We start from the raw sequence: 14955 nt of genomic DNA on the forward strand, positions 1-14955 counted from the left end.
AAATAAACAAATCTTTAAAAAGTCTTCTCCAAAGAGAGTTTGAGAAATAGTCCAGTAAGGGGCTAGAAGAAAATATTACAAGTTTTATTCATATTTCATGTCATCCATTTAAATGTTTAGCTTTTGCATGTCATTTATAATGTGCATAATAATTTCATAATAATTTAGTAGAGTAGTAGAGTCTATAATTTATCAAAAATTTGCTTAAATTGGTGGTATGTCTGCAAATATTTTTGTATGTATGTATGTATGTATGTATGTATGTATGTATGTATTTTTGTGAAAGAGAGGTGCACAGTAATAAAAGGAGATCACTGCTCCAGGGACCCAGATATTTCCCCAAGTCCTGTTTCCTTCCATTCCCTCTGGGCTTCATTAGACCCCTTAACACCACATCTTGTCCCTAAAACACACCCTCTGCAGCACCAAGTTCGAATGCTTAACTCGGGCCATCACTGCAGGCTGTACCGGGATGACCTTAGGGAAAAGGGTGGTGGGTCTCACGGGTTAGCTGTGTCACCTCCATGAACAGTCCTTTGTTCTGAACAGCTAGTGCAGCCCACGTTTGCAATCACAGGCTCTGGCACCAGAGTGGGTGTAGATCCCAGCTGGCCCCTCAGTAGCAATATGGCTTAGGGAAAGTTGTGTCATTTCTGGCCCAGACTTAAGGCTCATCCATAACGTGGAGGAGAAGACAGTGTGACCCTCAGTGGGCTGTTGAAAGGATCATGAGATGGTTTGACTCAGGTGCTCCGAGGTACCCAACACACAGTAGGCCTATAGTAGAACAAAAAGTTGTTCTATTGATCTTATAGTTACTATTACTCATACTAACAAAACTGATCATTTGAGATAATTTTCAAGTGAAGTGTCTTCACCTGGATTTCTAAGATTAACCTGCTTCAAAATGAATTCTGCTCTACTGTGAAAAACAAGCTAACCAGCAGGTTTCTTCTGTGTCTTTTCTGAACTTTTTAGGATCCTCTCTAGAGAAAGGTTCTAAAGGAAGGCAAAGTGCAGAAATACTCTTGCTTCAAAGGATGTGTAGGAAATGATTAATTTTGCCAAAAAACAGTGCCTTGAACATAAAAGATGTTTGACGAAGCTCACTGTAGACAGTGTATCCCTCCAGGATTCATAAGTTGAAAACTCAATGTCCAAAGGGACATAACTAGGAGATGGGGTCCTTGGGAGATGTTTAGGTCATGAGGGTGGAGTCCTCATGGACGATATTAGTGTCTCCATAAGAGAGACCCCACAGAGATCCCTCGCCTCCTCCACCTTGGAGGTTATAGGGAGAAGATGGTCATCTGTGACCCAGGAAGTGGGCACTTGAACAGACACGGAATCTTCCAGGGTCTTGATCATAGACTTCCCAGCTTCCAGAACTGAGAGAAATAAGTATGTCTTTAAAGCATCTAGTTTATGGTGCTCTTGTTACATCAGCCCAAACTAAAATAAAGCTTGTCTCTTATACTGAAAAATAACACAAATGTTAACAACAATTTAAAAAAAGGAACATTGTGGCCAATGACATGTAATGAACATCATCTCTCCTCTACAGAGCCAAGAGCTTAATTAGTTTCGGGCAACTCAGTAGAGTATGATTAAACCAAAGAGCAGCAAGATGTCTAAATGCTCAAGTCCTCTGCCTCCTACTTTTCTGCCAAAACAAAAGAAAAGCCCTAGGCTGGTTTTGGTTGCCACCAAGCACAAAACAGCCAAATTCCAAATTAGAAAGCTCTGGGGTTTAATTGTGGATGTATGGAATTCCATAGAAGCTCTCTTTGATCATTCCAAAGGATGTTTCCCTCAAAGGTTACAAATACATCTCAGCCTACCAACATCTCAGGCCTACCACAAAAATTATATATATATACTTTTAGCATTTTAAAATGTGTCTAAATTTCAGTTTTGGATCCAGTTTTGACTATTGTTATGGGCTTAGTTGGATGCCCCCAGATTCCTACGTTGACGTCCTAACACCCAGCATCTCAGAATGTGGCAGTATTCAGAGACAGGATTTTTAAAGAGGTGATAAAGGGAAAACGAGCTCACTGGGGGTGGGCACCAAGCCAACAGGACTGTTGTGCTTACAGGAAGAGGAGATTAGGACACAGACAATACAGACTGAAGGACAATCGTTTGAAGACAGAGTGGAGAACACAGCTATCTGCAAGCCAAGGAGAGACGTTTGAAGAATCGAACCCTACTGCCACCTTGATCTTGGACTTCCAGCGCCCAGAACCATGAGAAAATAAATTGTATGTTGCCTAAGCCACCCGGCTGTTGATATTTTGTTTACGACAGCCCATGACTCAGAAATTTGAGGACCCCCCCCCTAGACTTTATCCTGAAGTTCTGTTTCAGCTTCAGGGGCTTGTGTAATACTACTGTATCAAGGAGGGAGGTTCCTGCCATTCCCCGCACTGGGTCATTGAGACACTGCACAGCTGTCCCCAGGGCTGGCTACATAATTTACAAGCCCCATGCAAAAGGAAGATATAGGGCCCTTTGGGCAAAAACAGGGAGGAAGTGTTTGTTAAAGGTACTAAAATAGAAAGCTCATTTCCTCCATGGTCTGTCTTCTGAAGGGGCATGGCTGCTGTTTTCTATTTGCATTTAATGTCATTCCAAGCAAATAAAAAATTTAAAATGTGATTGTGGGCATGATTTTTGCCATTCATCTTCGCAGGGTGCAATGTCAGTGTTAAATAATTCACGCAGGGATTCCACAGCTGGCGCACACCCACGTGCCCTCTTCTTATCAGAATCGTGGAAATGGTGCACAAGACCAGCTCTGCCATCTTTACCTCACCTGAGGACTCACACCTGTTCCACCAACCCTGCCGCCCTCGGCTTCCTGATGAGTAAGGAACTTGACAGGATCAGGAGCCGGGGGCTGCCTTTCTTTCTCTTCCCTCCTAAGTCACCACTTCCAAGGCTTGGCTAACACAGGGAGGTGACATGAGTGAGAAAGGACAAGACAGGGTTCTGGGCTGCTCACAAGAGGCCACCGCCTCCTGCCGGTGCTCAGAGCAAGCTCTGGTCTGTAGGGAAGGCGAGCTCCGGTTGACTCGATCATAGATGTCACGTGGTCAGCGAGTCTCGTTGACCACCACTCACGAGGTGTCCATTTCCATGCTGTGCTCACCGGGCAGGGCGAGCAGTACATGCAAATGAGGAGGCAAGGAACGGTGGATACCCACAGTGGGCTGTCCCCTCCACTATGTATGTGCTCTACTGTCCTACCTGTTATGCCCCAATAATGGGTCCATGATTAAAAGAGCAAGACTGATACAAAGCAAAGGTCAAACAAAGCTTTATTTCGCACCAAGCATCAAGAATCAAACTGACCAGTCAGGGCCGCTTTTCTTACAGAGAAGTCGACCCCTCTCTCCTTTACGGACTAGCTTTTAAGGGCAAAAGCCATGCGGTTGGGCCTGGCCACGCACAGGTGGCCAATAAAATTGTAACACACAGAGAAAGCTGCACAGTGATGCTAGGTGACCAATTGAATTACAATTTACCTTTTAGTAGACATTTGACCTAGCCTATCACCTTGGTTAGGATTGGCTCCCAAAAGACTCACAAAGGGCGGGACCCATACTCCTTGGTAGCTAGGGAGACAGTATGCAGCCCTCCACTGATCAGATGTCTTACCTGGCCTGACCCACCCTTGTATTTGGGCTTTGTTACCTGAGGTTGATTTCCGGGACTTGTTTTTAAGTAAGTCCCCTGGGAGAAGGGGAGCAGGGACAGCTTAAGGGTTAAACAACAAGGTTATTGTGTAACCTCAATGGAAGCTGCTGGCTAAAAAATAAAAATATAAAATAGGTCCTTACACCACCCACTTCGCTCATAAAACACAAAGTCAAAAATAAAACTGAGTAATTCCTAGACAGTGAGAGAGAAGCACACTGACTTCACCTTAGAACCCTTCTGAGGGCGGTGCTTGGTGGGGGTAGGGGGATAGGGGGGTTGGGGGTGGATAATGGGACCTCTGAGGGTGTGGCCCAAAGGGGAGGGCCCTTTGGGAAGGGGCTTTCTGGGGGAGGGGCCCTTCTGGGAGCAAAGCCCTGGGTGGGGGCATTCCCTCTGGGGGCAGGGCTGGGAGAAACCCCAGAAACCTGGCCCACAGAGAAGCTGGTCCTGTCTCTCCCTCTGCCCCCTTTCCCCAGGGACCACTAGGCTTTGGAGACTAAAGTCAAAATTAAAGCCATATGTCTAAATGGTTCATACTGTGGTTGGGTAGTGCTTTTAACATATTAATTGACTGGTTTTCTCAGTATTTGTCAAACCTTTCCCAACTCAAGACTTTCTCTTAAGCAGCAGCGCAAGGCTGGCCCTTCAGTTGGGTCAAGCTGTTTGGTGATTCTCTGTAAAAACCCACCCTCTTGTGCTGCTCAGGAGGGCAGGGCTGCGTCCTAGGACAAACATAAATATATATCAAATGTGTTTACAAATTATATTTATATGTATACATTCAATTCTATGTTTACATATATACGTATAAAATAAAAATAAAAATATTGTTTAAAATGCTGTTTTGTGGGGAACCTGGGTGTGTCAGTCCTTAAGGATCTTCCTTCCACTCAGATCATGATCTTAGGGTCTTGGGATTGAGGCCCACATTGTGCTCCCTGCTCAGCAGGAAGCCTGCTTCTCCCTCTCCCACTCCCCCTGCTTGTATTCTTGCTCTGTCTCTCTGTCAAATAAATAATTTTTAAAAAAGAAATACTTTATTTAAAAAAAAATAAGTAAAATGCTATTTTGCCCTCTATCCTGGTAAGATGGAACACATTCCTAACAAGAGATCTTCCTTGACTCTGTGATAAAAATTTAACATTGTCTTAATGAATCCTCACAATATCCGCCCCCTCAACCCTTCTCAGATGTTACAATTAAGGTTCAGTGAAGTCCAAACACTGGGCCTGAGGTAATATACCCAGTATGTGGCCTCTTGCCATAGTCTAGCAGCCCAAATTGGGGGCGAGGGTGTTTGAGTGTCGTTGGCCAGGATGAAAAGCTGAAAGATGAAAAGAAGGGTAGTCTTGCTTTTTGGCCAAAAAAAAGAGGATTTAGAAAGAAAGAGACCTGTCGCCCAAAGGAGGAGGCTCCCCACTGATCCCGGCTGGGCAGGAGTCAGAGCAGAAGGAAAACTCCCATCACCAAGGAGAATGGGCTTCTCCTTCATACAAAAGCATAGGATCCCTCTCACCTGATGTTTCTGTCCCATAGTCATCCCCCTGTGCCTGCCCCATAATAGCATTCACAGGAAATGGCTGAGAGATACATTCAACTTGCAGAATTATAGCAAATAAAGTAATCTTTGACCCATCCTGGGAGCTTCTGATTACTGGGAGGGGCCAAGCCATCCTAGGGCAAGTGCACTCATTTCAAGAACCAGTAAAATGACTCCAAGAATATCATAAGGGCTAGTGATCATGACTGGTCCAGAAATATTTCTGGGAGTCCCTTTTAACATCCCTCCCATCATTTCTTCTCATCTCCAAGGGAATGGTACTTAGGTATTCTGAAAGAAATATGCATGACTAGTAAACTGTGTGTGACCCCTGCCGCCTAATTCATCCCTCACCAGCAATTAACACTGATGGTTTGAAGGATGGCTACTCCCCTGGCAGGGCAAGAGCTAAAGCAGAATGTATGGGGTGAGGCGGCTCTTCCCCCTGGATATAAATAATTAAACCCAGTAGCCACCCTCCCTGCCTGGCCACTGTCATTTAGGTATGGCTGATTATCCCTAAATGGGAATGAGATGGGGGTGGGGGTGGGGGAGGGAAGCAGGTGACGGTCAAAAAAACTACAGTAGCTGCCACTGAGGGTCCAACCTGGCATTAGACTGAGCTCAAGTCCTGATTCCATCATATACGAGCTGTATGAACTTGGAAAACTGAGTTCAACTCTCGAAGCATCTCCTTTGCCCCCCCTTGGAGTGAGAATAGTCAGTAGTATTGACTTCACAGGGCTTGTTAGGAGGATTAAATTAGATACTGTTCATTTAGCACAGTTCCTGGCCTATAGAAGGCACACATAAAAGTTGATTACCGTTTTTATGGACCTCCAACTTTAAGCCTTCTATAAAGAACCAAATGATATCTCTGAAAAATACCAACTGCCTACAAGGTTGTAGGGAAAGTGGTATCTATGTTGACCTGATTAGAAAAAAGTGGAAAATCTCTCTTGTTTAAGCCTTGTTGAAAATTTTCTAAACTCTGTCCGCTCTTCTGCTTTAGTAATTAGAACAAACGTTGGAGACTCGTGGTTTTCTGATAATTGAGTTGCTCGTTGTAACGCAGGGCAATTCGACATTAGTGTTTATTTAAAAAATTACCGCAAATGAAGATAAATGGTGAGACGTGCATTAAATTTGATGAAACTCCTGACGTGAGTGTTTCTTCTTGGGATTCTCTCTCTCTCTCTCTTTTTTCTCCTATGATCTGAGAGCGGATTACATTCTACTTGGGTGATGGCTCAGGTCAAATGTGTGGTTTTGCAGGTGCCTAGCCTTTCACAGACAATCTTGGAAAAACCATCATTGTCTCTGTAAGAAAACGGAGGGAAAAATGTGATTTTAACACTCAGCCTACAACAGTTCAACAATCTACCAATGTGAATTTAGAAACGCTGAGCAGGTCCCCCTTCTAGTAAGGAATATCTCTCCCATTTTCTTATAATACCTGAGTTTCTACAACTGAGCAATCTACTCTTTTGTGTAAAACAGCTTCCCAGGATTGTTTCTCCTTTAAATGCAAGTGAACTTTGGGGATGGCACTCAGATCCCTTTCTTTTACTGGACAACTGTGGAGCAGGGGTTGGGTGTGTTTCAAGAGGGAAAATATCCACAAGGGGACAGAAAAAGGACATAAATGTACAAAATCCCATTTTCCAAGAATGTAAAAAGCTAACTTCCAGGGGAGCCGGGGTAGCTCAATTGCTAAGCATCTGCCCTTCGGCTCAGGTCATGATCCCAGGGGCCTGAGAATCCAGCCCCCCGTCGGGCTCCCTTCTCAGCGGAAAAACCTGCTTCTCACTCTCCCACTCCCCCCGCTTGTATTCCCTATCTCATTGTGTCTCTGTCAAATAAATAAATAAAATCTTTTAAAAAAAAGCGAACTTCCAATATGTATTATGTTCCTTTGCTCTAAATATCTCACAATGTTCACTTGTTGAAAGCAATTGATTGAAACCCTGGGAAGAAACGGTAGATTGAAGCACTCATCAGAGTTGTTTGTGCTGCTTTGCAGGGGTCTGGCTGCACTAAATTATTTCAAGAAGTATTAATTATCTAAGTCACTCAGAAGAAGCCATTTACCTATTTCATTTTCTTTCTTTCTTTTTTTTTTTTTGAAGAGAATCTTTTTTTTTTTTTTTGAGATTTTATTTGTCAGAGAGAGAGGGAGCAAGAGTGAGCACAGGCAGACAGAGACAGAGGGAGAAGCAGGCTCCCTGCCGAGCAAGGAGCCCGATGTGGGACTTGATCCCAGGATGCTGGGATCATGACCTGAGCCGAAGGCAGCTGCTTAACCAACTGAGCCACCCAGGCGTCCCCCTATTTCATTTTCTGTGGTTCTTGATCCTTCCCCCAAATTCTCACAGGCCTCCGCAGCTGGCACAGAGTCCACTCCCATAACTATAATCCCTGTCCCATACTCTCACCTCCATCATACATCATACATACCTGATAAAACCCCACCTTGGTAAAAACCCAACCCTCTGTCCACCCTACGTCTGCCCCTGGCAGCTGAACGTGTTTGGTGAGAAAAGCAACGATGCTGGAAGCTTTCACATTAAATTCTTTTTTTAAAAAAAAAGATTTTATTTATTTATTTGACAGAGAGAGATCACAGTAAGAGAGAGGAAGGGAAGAGATCAGAGAGAGAGAGAGGAAGGGAAGCAGCCCCCTGCTGAGCAGAGAGCCCAATGTGGGACTCAATCCCAGGACCCTGAGATCATGACCTGAGCCGAAGGCAGTGGCTTAACCCACTGAGCCACCCAGCCGCCCCTTTCATATTAAATTCTCAGCCACAAATCCAAGTATGTTTCTCTGACCGACAGAATCTCCACTCTTCTCGTGAAATATTTTGACTATTTCACATCTTCTTTCCTCCAACCTTAAGCCAGGGCTTCTCAATACTGGCCACACTTTTGAATCACCTGGAAGCCTTTAAAACACAGGAGTGCCCACCTCCAGAGGATCTGATCTAATTGGTGTAGAACCAATTAGATTAATATCCAATTAGGGTCTGGATATAAGTGTGCTTTTAAAATTCTCCCAGTGATTCTAATGTACAGCCATTTTGTTCAGAGTGAGAACTGAACACCTTCCATCAGATACAGCTGATGACCGACCATTCTGATGACTTCACTGAGAAAAGTAAATTGGGGGCACCTGGGTGGCTTCAGCTTAGGTCATGGGCTCAGGGTCTTGGGCTCTCAAATAAGGCTCTCTGCTCAGCAGGGAACCTGCTTCTCCCTCTCCCTCTGCCTGCCTCTCTGCCTACTTGTGATCTCTCTCTCTCTCTTTCTCTCTGTGTCAAATAAATAAATGAATAAAATATTTTTTAAAAAAGAAATAAAAACAAATTGGGTGGGTGTCTAGGTGGCTAAGTGGTTAAGCGCGTGAATCTTGGCTCAGGTCATGAGCTCAGGGTTATGAAATCGAGCCCCACGTCAGGCTCCATGCTCAGCGGGGAATCTGCTTGAGATTCTCTCCCTCTCCTTCTGTCTCTTCCCCCTGCATGTGTGTGCTCCTGCTCTCTCTCTCTCTCAAATAAATCTTGAAAAGAAAATCAAATCGGTAAGGAAAGAAGACCCACAGAATCCCACTAAGTTTACCTGGGTGGAACCCTTAATCCAATCCCTTCTGAGTGAGGACAAGCCCCTCCACTTGGGGTTTCTTCTCATTTCCCTGATCTCTGAGTATTAATGTGCTCCAGGACCCAACTTCAGACTTCTCCTCTGTCTACACTGAGTCCTTGGTGACTGTCCCTCTCCTACCATCTATCTCCTGATGACTCCACATCTCCACCTCCAGTCCAGACCTGGATTTTAAACTTTCTTCCACTGCCTGCTTTCCAGATCTACCTAGATGAGTTAAACCCAACATGTTCAAAACCAAGCTCTTATTCTTCTTGAGCCCTGCTGGTCTTGCAATAGCTCAAACAGGAAACTGTAGAGTCATTCTTGATCCATCTCTTGCTTTCACTGCCCACGTTTAATTCTTTGGTAGAAGCTGTGGATTCTATCTTCAAAATATATTCTAAATCTGACCAGTTCTCCACACTTCATTTACTCCCACTGTGGTCCAAAACACAGTCTTCTATAGCCTGAGTTATTGTAATAGTCTCCTATCTGGTCTTCTGGATTCCATCTTTGCTCTGTTCTAGTTTATTTTCCACTCAGCAGTTAAAGCAATCCGTTTAAGACAAAAGTCAGACCTTGTTATTTCTCTGCTCTAAGATCTCCAATGGCTCCCCACTTCACTCAATACAAAATTCAGTCTTACAAAATTTAACACTCAACTTCCTTCTCAATTCATCTCCTACCTCTTCACTCAGCTGTCTCTGCCTCCGCTCACCAGCCTCCTTAGTGTTTAACAGAGTACAGCAAGTGCGTGCCTCCCTTGGGGGGTTGCACTTGTTTCCTCTTCTTAAATGTACCCGTCTTGTTCTCTGAATCCACTCAAGGATCTGCCAATGTCTTCTTACCAGAGTAATCTCCCCTAACTGCCCACACAGCCAGCACCAGCACCATCACAATCAATGTAATTTCTGTCCCTTTCTACTTTTGACCTCTTATCAACAGCTGACATATTATATATTTATTTATTTACTGCCTGTTCTCTCTCTTCTATTTGAATGCATGTGCTATAAAAATGGTATTTGTGGGTTTTTTTTTCCTGATTTATTCTGTGTTCAGAAGAGGTTTTGATACATAATACTCAGTACATTATTGTTGAATGAATGAATGAATCAATCAATCAATGGAAATATCAGGTTATCTCAATCCTAAGAGAGATTTCTCTCAAGCATTTTCTATAGTATTGCCCTATTTCATTCTCTCCATCTCTGGGTTGATTAGTAGATAAAATCATCATGTAAAATCAGTTTGAGCAAGGTTGGATCCTTAAGCTTCTATGTCACCTAGGACTCCAAATGTCACGGTGTACCATGCACATTTGCCTCCAGCCTTCTCCACCATATTTTGGTCATGGTTCAGCAGCTGTGGCATCATTCAGCTTTCTTTTCCCCTCCCCTGTCTCAGTTCCAGGGGGTCCTCCTTGGCTTTGGGCCCCCTCCTGCTGGGTGATGAAGGCAATGTAGGGAGAGGCAGCAGCTGCCCTGACTCACCCCTGCTTTCTCCATTCATACTGATCCAGTAACGCATAGCCTGTGCAGTACAGGGCTGGCCAGGTCAGTCTCTGCCACCTTAGGACCTCATTTTTGTTCTCTGCGGCAGCTTGGCCATTTGCAAAATCAGAAATTATAAAAGTACAAACAGGAGACAATATGCCATATTTTATGGATTTTAAGATGCCCCTCCCCTCCCATTTTCTTTCACATCTCCAATGTCAGGAATTGTCTTATAGCTGGAGCTGAGCAGGTAGAAGTCCCTATAAAGTTACCACAGCTTGACCCTGTGCCATGTGGTTACTGCTCCTAGGGCACAATCGATCATCTACATCCTTTGGCATGCCAAGCCACAGGCCTTTTGGGGACCATTTAAAGAAAGAAAATAAACTGGTTATTATATGAAAATCTCAGATAAGGAGAAAAAAAAAAAAGAAAAGGAAAAAAAAAAGAGAGAAACCCCACCAGCATCAAACCAAGCAGAACGGAGGGGTGGCAATTTGGATGACCTCAGAATACTTTTATAAGAAGTGCAGCATGCAAAACAATCTTGAGAAAGGAGAACAAAGCTGGAGGTATCAGTTTCTTGGATTTCAAGATAAAATACAAAGTTATAGTAATCAAAACAGTAGGGTACTGGGAGAAAATATACGCATAAATCAATGGAAACAGGATAGAGAGCCCAGAAATAAGTCCACAATTATATGGTCAATTAATCTTTGACAAAGGAGGCAAGAATATGTAACAGAAGAAAGTCTCCTCAAAAACAGTGTTGGGAAAACTGGAGAGCCATATGCAAAAGAATGAAACTAGACCACATTCTTTTACCATACATGTAAAGATACTCAAACCGGATCAAAGATCTAAATGTGAGATCTGAGGTGTGCCTGCCTGGCTCAGCCTGTACAGCATGTGACTCTTATTCTTGAGGCTGTGAGTTTATGTCCCACATTCAGTGTAAAGCTTACTTAAAAAAAAAAATTAAATGAATAAATGAGAGACCTGAAACCATAAAACTCTTAAAAGACAATAGGCAGTAATCACTTGGAGATTGGTTTCAGCAACATTATTTGTGGATATGTCTGCTTAGGCAAGGGAAACAAGAACAAAAATAAACTATTAAGACTTAAAGATAGCTTTTGCACAGTAATGGAAACCAGCAACAAAACCAAAAGGGGACCTACAGAATGGGAGAAGATAATGGTGAATGATAAATATAATAAAGGATTAATAACCAAAATATGTAAAGAACACACACACACACAACCCCAAAAAACCCAAACCCCAACATATAATCCAATTGAAAAATGGGTAGAGGACTTAATAGACATTTTTCCAAAAAATACATACAGACATCCAATAGACATGTGAAAATATGCTCAATATCACTCATCATCAGGAAAATAAAATCAAAACCACAGGGAGATCTATCACCTTATACTTGTCAGAATGGCTAGTATTAAAAAGACAAGGAAGAACAAGTGTTGGCCAGGATGTGGATAAAAAGGAACCTCTGTACATTTTTTAGTGGGAATGTAAATTGGTGCAACAACTGTGGAAAACAGTATGCAGGTTCCGCAAAAAAATTAAAAATAGATTTACCATATGCTTCAGTAATTCTAATACTTGGTATTTACCCAAAGGAAATAAAAACACTTGATTCAAAAAGATATATGCCCTCCTAGGTTTACTGCAGCATTATTTATAATAGTCAGGATATGGAAGCATTCAAGGTATTCATCAGTAGATGAATGGGTAAAGATATGGTGTATATAGATATATAATGGAATATTATCCAGCTATAAAAAAGAATGAGATCTTGCCATTTGTGACAACATGGCTGGATCTAGAGGGTATTAGGTTAAGAGAAATAAGTCAGATAGAGAAAGGCAAATACCATATGATTTCACTTCCTTTTTTTTTTTCCTTTTTTAAGACTTTATTTATTTGAAAGAGAGAGAGAGATCACAAGTAGGCAGAGAGACAGGCAGAGAGGCGGGGGAAGCAGACTCCCCACCAAGCAGAGAGCCCGATGCGGGGCTGGATCCCAGGAACCTGGTATCATGACCTGAGCCGAAGGCAGAGGCTTTAACCCACTAAGCCACCCAGGCGCTCCTGTAATTTCACTTCTATATGGAATCTAAAAAAAGAAACAAGTGAACAGACAAAAACAAACAAACAAACAAACACACAGTCTTTTCGTTCCTAGCACAGCCAGCCATGGCTCATGGTCCCAAGAAACATCTGAAGTGTGTAGCAGCTCCAAAGCATTGGATGCGGATAAACTGACTGGTGTGTTCACTCCTCGCCCATCTACTGGTCCCCATAAGCTGAGAGAGTGTCTCCCTCTCATCATTTTCTTAAGGAACAGACTTAAGTATGCCCTAACAGGAGATGAAGTAAAGAAGATCTGTATGCAGCATTTTATTAAGATTGATGGCAAGGTCCGAACTGATATAACATACCCTGCTGGTTTTATGGATGTCATCAGCATTGACAAGACCAGAGAGAATTTCCGTCTGATCTATGATACCAAGGGTCGCTTTGCTATTCATCGAATTATACTCGAGGAGGCCAAGTACAAGTGGTGCAAAGTGAGAAAGATCTTTGTGGGGACAAAAGGAATCCCCCATCTGATGACTCACGATGCTCGCACCATCCGCTATCCTGATCCCCTCATCAAGGTCAATGACACCATTCAGATTGATTTGGAAACCAGAAAGATTACTGATTTCATCAAGTTTGACACTGGTAATCTGTGTATGATGACTGGGGAGTCACCTGGGAAGAATTGGTGTGATCACCAACAGAGGGAGACACCCTGGTTCATTTGATGTGGTTCACGTGAAAGATGCCAATGGCAACAGCTTTGCCACCCGACTCTCCAACATTTTTGTTATTGGCAAAGGCAACAAACCATGGATTTCTCTTCCCCGTGGAAAGGGTATCCGCCTCACCATTGCTGAAGAGAGAGACAAGAGACTGGCGTCCAAACAGAGCAGCGGGTAGAATGGTCCCTAGGTGACGTGATTGGAAGTCTTTATACCTAATCAAGGGTGATACAGCATGATTAAAAACAAAACAAAACAAAAAAACAGAAATAGACTCTTAAATACAAAGAACAAACTGGTGGTTATGGGAGGGAAGGTGGATGGGGGATGGGTAAAATAGGTGAAGGGGATTAAGAGGTACAAATTTCCTGTTATAAAATAAATAAAATAATTTCCTGTTCTCATCTGGAGATGAAAAGTACAGCATTGGGAATACAGTCAATGATATTATAATAAGTTTGTATGGTGACTGGTGATGATACACTTACTGTGGTGATCACTGAGTAATGTATAGAATTGTCAAATTACTATGTTGTACACCTGAAACTAATTTAACATTGAATGTCAGCTATATGTCTAATAATAATTTTTTAAGTGCAGCATGACAGAAGCTCTGGGTGGCTCAGAGGAACATATTGTGAGAAAAATCTGGGCACTGAAATCTCTCAGTTAGAAAGTAAATAAGAGTAGTGAGATTCTTAATGTGAGGTTTGGAAAAACGTTAACCAACAATTTTAACTTTTATTTTTATGTATGCATTAAGGCCATACGTGATAAAAATCTGTCTAAATACTTACCAAAGAGCTTTTTGAATACATTGAAATTAAAATATTAATGAAAAGAAAACATTGTACCATAGTTTGAATGGTAGCATTTTTTGTTTCTTATTAAACTATATCAGGAAAGGAGGCCAAGACTCAATGAAATATGGCTATTATCCCCAGTTTCACAAGAGCATGAACCTCTCTGGCTTAACAAAGCCTAAGGAATCTACTACAGAAATGGATTGTTCTTACTACCCTGGAGCCTTTTGTGCAGACTATGAACCAAAACCTCAATATTAATCTTAAAATTAATTATATTACAAAGTTGCATTATTTGGAAGATGTGTTTAAATGACTCAAATTTAAAAGATCTCAGTATAATGCTGTTTCTATAATTATCCTCCCAGACAACATTACTTGTAAAACTTTTAATGATGAAGAACCATAATCGTAGCATCGAGTAGGAGGTTGCCAAGCAGATGGGAAAGTTTTTTGGTTTTTGTTTTCCAATTGTTTCCTTCCCTTTCCTCCCCTCCTTTCACAAGGAGAATCAGCCACCTGTTTTTAAAAGGCTGAAGTATTTTTACTGTTCTTGGTCGGAAACATTTGTTTAAACAAAGTAACAATTGGTTGCTAAACCCTTGATTCTAAATGGACATAGCCATCTCATTTTTGTTGGGCCAGGGTTTGGATAACAATTTGATTTCCCAGTCTGTTTCTTTTGTGACCATATAATCCTCTCCCAGTGTTGCATGCTCTGTGAGCTACAAGCACTTGTGAGCTCATAAGCACAAAGACTGTAAGGTTTCTTTGGGATTAGCACCATACAAATGCAAATTTGGGACAATGGAAGACTGTGTCCATTCTTGTAACTGTTACTGCTCTACTTCCTGCTTCCTCTGGGTAGCAAAGCAAGCCAGTTTTTAAAATACACACTCACTTTAGCTGCTGACTTTTACATTGGCTGCCTGGAGAAGAGAAGGAGTT

General features: G+C 42.4%; 1 long non-coding RNA gene and 1 pseudogene across 2 annotated transcripts in view; one reads left to right on the plus strand and one right to left on the minus strand.

Moving 5' to 3' along the window:
- The window catches only part of LOC309858790, a 71082-nt gene that overhangs the window by 54789 nt on the left and 1338 nt on the right, over nt 1-14955 (minus strand). The window lies entirely within an intron of this gene.
- On the plus strand, nt 12594-13416 carry LOC309858789 (small ribosomal subunit protein eS4 pseudogene; annotated as a pseudogene). The gene has a single exon. The product of its transcript is annotated as a small ribosomal subunit protein eS4 pseudogene (transcript).

The sequence above is a fragment of the Mustela nivalis genome (assembly GCF_964662115.1).
Source record: "Mustela nivalis genome assembly, chromosome: 2".
NCBI lineage: Eukaryota > Metazoa > Chordata > Mammalia > Carnivora > Mustelidae > Mustela > Mustela nivalis.